Raw genomic sequence first — 6,270 nt, 5'->3', positions numbered from 1 at the left:
TCCTCCTTGATCTGAAGGGGAAGAGATGGTCTGAGAGTGAGAGGTCAGAAGTAGATGGGGAAATGAATTATAGTGTAAGAGGAGATGATACAGTGGCCTTAGCTGAACTTTTCTTGTATAGCCATAGACTAAACCAAATTCTCCTGCAACAGAGGCTGCATTTTTAGGGGAATGCAGCAGCGAGCCAAGAGACCTGCTTCATGCTAACCATGTCCAAAGTCCATAATCTGTCTTGTGTGTACCAATATGCCTCTACCAATGTTGTAATAGTTTTATTAACCATTTGTCTTTCAGTGGGATCAAGTAATGTGTCTAACAGAGATCAAATCAGCCCAGTCAGGGTTTTGTGTGTTATTTGAACTTCCTACTAATTTTGCCACCTTATCTGTATTCTCTTTATATTTCCTCACAGTAGTCTTCCACTGTTCCAACTCGATAAGGGAGTATAGAACCTTTACATATATTGGCCCCTTGTTGCCGACTGCTTGCCATAACGGGGCTTGCAGAACCGGTTCTTTTCCTTTCTCCTTTTTTGACCTAGTACATTTGGCTATTGGGCTGCATTCTTTTATGGCCCTTGTAGCTATCTTTCCCTTCTTTCGCCTGCTCAGGGCAGCTGTGATCTCATCTTCCTCTTCAGAAGAGCTACTTGAGCAAGAGCTGTCTGACTCTATTGAATATGCTGTAGTAGATCTACTTGGACTAATCCCGATTCTAGAAATCGCTAAGCACGACTTACACCACCGTGGGAACCGGGCTGGGTGCCCGCTGGCTTTGATGACGCAATCTCCTGAGGCAGCTCCCCGGCGACTGATGTTGCTATGTGTTATAAATGAAAATTAGTCCAGCCAAATTAATATGAAAAATAAAATATTTATTTTGCAATCAAATTCTATCTAGCCAGCCACAAGGAAAGAACAGAGCCGAGCCCGGGGTCGGCCCTGGGTGTGCAACAAGGAGTCAGCCTCAGCAGAGGTTTTCCTCCATGCCCACACACCTCCATCCTGGCACAAGCGGTTTTTATAGGGAAAATTCCGCCTGAGGCCAAGATTTCAGCAATCAGTCTTTTCTTCTATTCAGAGTCCATATGTTAATAAGATTTTCCTTTTTGGTGATGAGGGAGAACAAATCACTGTCCGGAGTTTGTTGAATCCTTTGATGAAATTTACGGGAATTCCTGAACGCTGTATTCACATGTATCTGCCTCAGGATTTCCATGATATCCATCTTGGGTCGTTCACGCTAACGATCAGCACCTGGGGTTTCTGTATCTCCCCAGACATGGCCCATCTCCTGGCGAGCTGTACCTTCTTACTTGTAAATCAGTTTCCAATCTACACCCGGTCTCACCTGCGCCTGTGAGAGGGGGGGGGAGATCCTAATACAAACATGTATACTCTAACAAATATTCAATATCACATATATCATATTAGAAATTGCGCAAATTATATCTACTACACATAACACTATGGAAACTCACGGGCCTGAGAGCAGGAGAGGCGCCAGTCCCTCCATGGGAGGATGGGAGGTCCACTCTCCGCCGTCTCGGTAGAAGGCTCTGCCCTCCGGTTCCACCTCTGGGGGTGGTGCCGTTGACTGTCCACACTGTCCCCTCCCCCCGCCCCCACCTCCCCAGGAGCAAGCGGCGGGGGGGGGGGGGGGCGCAGCTGGAGCAGATGTTCATGGCTGCAGCGGCGGTGGCTGCGGCGGTGTCCATGTCTGCCAAAGCCCTCCTCCCTCCTCCTTCACCAGACAGGACTCTTCCAGAGCCTCGCCCCCCCCCCCCCCCCGCCCCGAAATTGCTGTGTCATTGGCAGCACTGGCAGCACCAGTGGCAGCGGCACCAATGGCAGCGGCACCGGTGGCGGTAGTGCAGGGGCCGAACACAGAGCTGGGCCTGGGCCCACCGCGACTGGCCCCTCCCTCAAAGCAGGGGTGACGAGGTCTAACTCTGCCTCCTCCTTGTTTTTTGCACCCGCTGTTCACTATTGGCTGTTCTTTCTTATTTTTCCTTAAAAGCAGTATATGTTCTTTTTTAGATGCTGATGGGCTTTGCTGACATGATATACTTGTCTTTGCACATGCGAGATATCAAGCTTGATATTAATTTCGTATCTAAGCTACCAAATTCAGACCACTTCTCATCGTTAATCTAATTCATAAGTTGGCCACATTTTTTCTGAGAGTCTTCTAAGCCTGCATTTTAAAAGCGATGACTCTCCACTGGTTAGCTCCTCGCAGTTTTTCAATACTAACCCTAAAGGAGTATTTCTCAGGATATTATTAATATTCTCACAGTGGAATACACCCCACATCTTAGCACTTATGAATAAGGAAGTCTGCAGAAATAAAAGTTACCGGGGAGAGAAAGAGAGTGAGTGAGAGAGCACAAATGAGTAAGATACATGTTTAGAATTCACAACCTTGGGAACTGCAGTGTGGGAGCTAAACCACTGTTCCACCACTGGCCCCAGGCCATCAACTACCACTGCAGTGCTAAAACTCCACTTTTTCAGAGGATGTCCCCTCCTACACTAACAAACACAAATGCAGCTCTGCCTAAACCCACTGAGGTCTTTCCACACTAAACAAACTATAAGAGATCTCCTCACACCTAACTCAGGTGATAAAACTAAATACCACTTTTATTCAGTTATTCACGTGCCTCTGTGCCAGATCTGAGGATTCTTGTGCTCTGATACTTTCTGGACTGCAGCTGTCCCCCCCCCCCCCCCCCCCGAGTGCTGGCAGGAGTGGGGGGTGCAGCTGGGTTTTCCTCTGATCCAGGGGTTTTCCAGATGCCTTGCCTGTCCCGGCAGAGTCGCCAAAAACTAATGCCTGAAGAGGCTACCTAGACCAGAAGCTAGACAGAGTTAAAGGAATAAAGTAGGTATTTATTAGCAAGGCCTTCAAAGGATACACCTTGGGCAGTATAAGAGCCTGGCCGTGGCTCTACCCAAGTTGGACCCAAGATGGACAACCAGTCACAAGTTTTCACTCTTTTATATGTTTAGGTCCATTTACATATTTGGGTTAATTGTCCAATTATGGCTTCAGGTTATTAAGTCCCATCCTCCCAGTTTGCCCTCTTCAATTCGCCATTGTTTATACTTTTAGGGCCTGAAGCTGCAATGGTGTCCTTGGTTCTCAGGCTGGAAAAGGATTGTTTTGTCTAACCAAACTGTGAAGAGAACTTACAAACTTTATATGAAGTTCAGAGTTACATACTAATGCAGTACAGAATCTGGAAAATATGAAAGCTAAAACTTAAGGCATCACCTTACATTTATAAAATCTTCATTTATTTGCATTAATTCCTGATTTAGTACTAAATACGTTGCCCCTGCAGCTATTAAAAAAAATCCATTTTCTGTTTGTGTTTCTGCAGCTTTTCTATAACCAGTGGGTCTGCTGGGGAGAGATCCCTCAGTTCCTTCCCTTCATTCACCCTTAAGTTCAGCCTGTGTGTGGGTTAGTTGCTGGAATTCTTCCTTTATCTTAGGGCAGTCCTTCTTCCAATGCCCTACTTGCTTACAATTTCAACAACTGATAGTCCCTTGGGTTATTATAGTTCCACCTTGTCCTATTTAAAGGAATATAATAATCTATATTCCCTTCAGGAGTCCCAGCTGTTATTTGAGTCTGAACCTGGGTCCAAGCTGCCTTTGAAACCAATTCTTTTTCTGTGTCAGTTAAACTATCTAGCATTGGGTCTATATCTTCCCAATCACGATCTAAAGCTTTCACAAATCCTGAATCTCTTATCTACCCCCACCAGATCATCTCGATACTCTTTAGCTGCATCTTTCAAACTGTCCAGGTCTCCTATAGGAAAATTCACTTGAATAATTATTGGTCTTTCTGGCCCTGCTGCTTGTCTTAAAGGTGCTTGAAAAGCTGTCCTGGACTTTTTACCATGTGTTGGGGTGGGGAGAAATGACAAGATTCAGCTTTTAGTTTTTCTACCCCTTTATCATACTTGCTCCTGATCTCTGCTGCTGCTCCTTCATCCTCTTCTATATAATCTTTAAAACCCATTTCTGCTTCAGCAGACTCTGCAGCAGCCTTTGCTTCAGCAGCCTCCCAACCCCCACAGCTCTTGGTACTCTGAATGGGCTTACATAATCTTCTATCTTTCTGTTCCTGATTCCGAATTTTTAGACATCTTTGACCTATACTCAAGTGGAACAACAATGCTTTAGTCACCCTACTCCTTGTTTCTCATAGTCCTTTTCTAGTGCCAATACAAACAAGTCTCTTGGGGCCAAGTTTATTCTACAATACTTCTGCCAGTCATTATGTTATCTTATATTAAAGAACATGTCAGTGTACATCACTTCCTTCCACTTGCTTTCTCACCTTAAAAACAGCAACAATGTCTCATAAATAAGGATTCCATTAAAGGCCATTTTTCACCTTTGTCTAGTTGGTAGAGAGGCCACCATGAATTGCAATATTTTATTAAGGTTTTCTTACTAGCATTTTCCCCCTGGGGGGCCTCCAATCTCTTTCCAGTGTGCTAAAATACAACCTAAGAGGCTTTTCTCCATCATTTCTCCACTTTGTTGATTTCCCATCTTTCACTCTTGCCTTTTGCTTCACTCATCACAGATGAACAGGAAGTGAAGCTGCAGATTCAGCGTCTGTGTACCTAACTCATATTGTTGCCTTTTTCCCAACCTGGAAATGAAACTAGAGATAATTTTAGTAAGGAGGTAATATAAAAGTGGATTTTTATTTTAAGGCCTTCAGGGGCAGTTATGGAAAGATGTCCACAAAAGTCCACCCCCCCAGGGGTGAGTGCATTTCTATAGGTTTTAGGAAGTTAGCATAATTGATAAAAAGCACCAATCAGGAGGACAAGTGGTGATGCAATTCCCCTCCAGGTCACACCCCCCTTCTCTGGAGTCTCTCCCTCAGCAGCAGCTATGATTTGTCCATGAAATGTATCTTGAAGAGTTGTTCTCAACCTTGTTTCCCAGGAAGAACCAAGACAGCACTGGGGCCTTGTACCCCTGGGGCTTGAAGCTCTGGAATTTGTTTTCCTTTCTCCTTAGGGAAAGGCCTGGGAAAACTAGCTACTAATACAATAGGCTGCAGAGCTACAAATATATGTGTGAAGAATACAGAAAACATAAGAAGAAAAAGAAAAAAACAAAATGGCATAATTGTCCCCTTTTTCAGAGACTAACAAGACTCTACCTTATCTAGTCTCTATTCCATATTTAATCACATTATTGGTTTACATAACTGGCTATTCTACTGGTAATTATACAGATGCTAATTATAATTACAGCTACTATGAATGCTTATTTTATCTAGGCCCAGTTTGGTAAACATGAAGTGAGTGTACCGAAGATATTTAAGGTTCAGTGAGCTCCTTTGAGAGCTACCTGGTGTAGGATTTGCATTTGCCTTCAAATTTCAACCAAATCCTTAATAATTCTTTCACTCTGATCTGCATAAGAACAACCAGTGTTAATGATTTTGTGGCTAATAGGAAATTAAAAGTCATTCTGTTTTGTAAAACTATACTAGATTGACCATGGACTTATTTTTGTAAAGCCAAAATTGCATCTGAAATTTGCTTTTCAATATGTTCAATAACTTTCAATATGATTAAATATTATGTTTAGAATCACAGCCCCATGGTCATAGGCCCAATCTTTATCAAGGGGGAAAATTTACTAGGCCAGATTCTCATATCTGGTATCACCCTGACAAGTTGTTCTTATGAAGAGCGTTTGGATACATTTTGGACTAGAGCTACTGTCCTGGTTTAGGGTAAATTTGGGGGAAAACCTCTAAAAGGGTGCCCCCCCAGAAAGCAAACCCACACGGCCCCTCCCTCCAACCAGTTTGGAAAAAATTTGAACAAAAAATGAACAATACCAGGTGACAAAACTAATTTGCCACTCTGAAGAGATGACAAATTAAGAAAGTCTCTCCAGTGGGTGGTCGCTCTGTTATCAGTCCCTCCAGCACTGGGAAAGGCTGCTGACCAGAGTAGGCCCCAGTAGGCCACAAAGTGCAAGCTCTTGCTGTACCCCGGGTCCCAGTCTGGAGCAGGTTCAAACAGTTCCAAGAAAAGGGAAAGAAAAAACAGTCCAGGGAAAACTTCTCTACCTCAGCTAGCTAAACTAACTAAAAAGCAAAGAAACACTGTGTTCTGCTCCGTTCGTGCCCAGACAACACAGTCCCAGGGCAGAATGTGGAGGAGTGAGTGCAGCCTGGTAACAAACTTTGTGTTTCTTCTTCTCCCTGCCTTCA

At 44.0% G+C, this 6,270-nt stretch overlaps 1 long non-coding RNA gene across 1 annotated transcript; it reads right to left on the bottom strand.

The window, feature by feature from the left end:
• Window positions 1-853: 853 nt before the first annotated feature.
• Window positions 854-1,771, bottom strand: LOC140682101 (uncharacterized). Its single transcript, XR_012053350.1, has 2 exons — window positions 1,481-1,771; window positions 854-1,356 (listed from the first exon to the last, which is right to left on the bottom strand). It is a non-coding gene; the product is annotated as an uncharacterized lncRNA (long non-coding RNA).
• Window positions 1,772-6,270: the final 4,499 nt, after the last annotated feature.

Source organism: Taeniopygia guttata, chromosome W (genome assembly GCF_048771995.1).
Source record: "Taeniopygia guttata chromosome W, bTaeGut7.mat, whole genome shotgun sequence".
In the NCBI taxonomy this organism is placed as follows: Eukaryota; Metazoa; Chordata; class Aves; order Passeriformes; family Estrildidae; genus Taeniopygia; species Taeniopygia guttata.
Note: the sequence above shows the minus strand (reverse complement) of the source record. Positions and strands in the feature narration are given on the sequence as shown.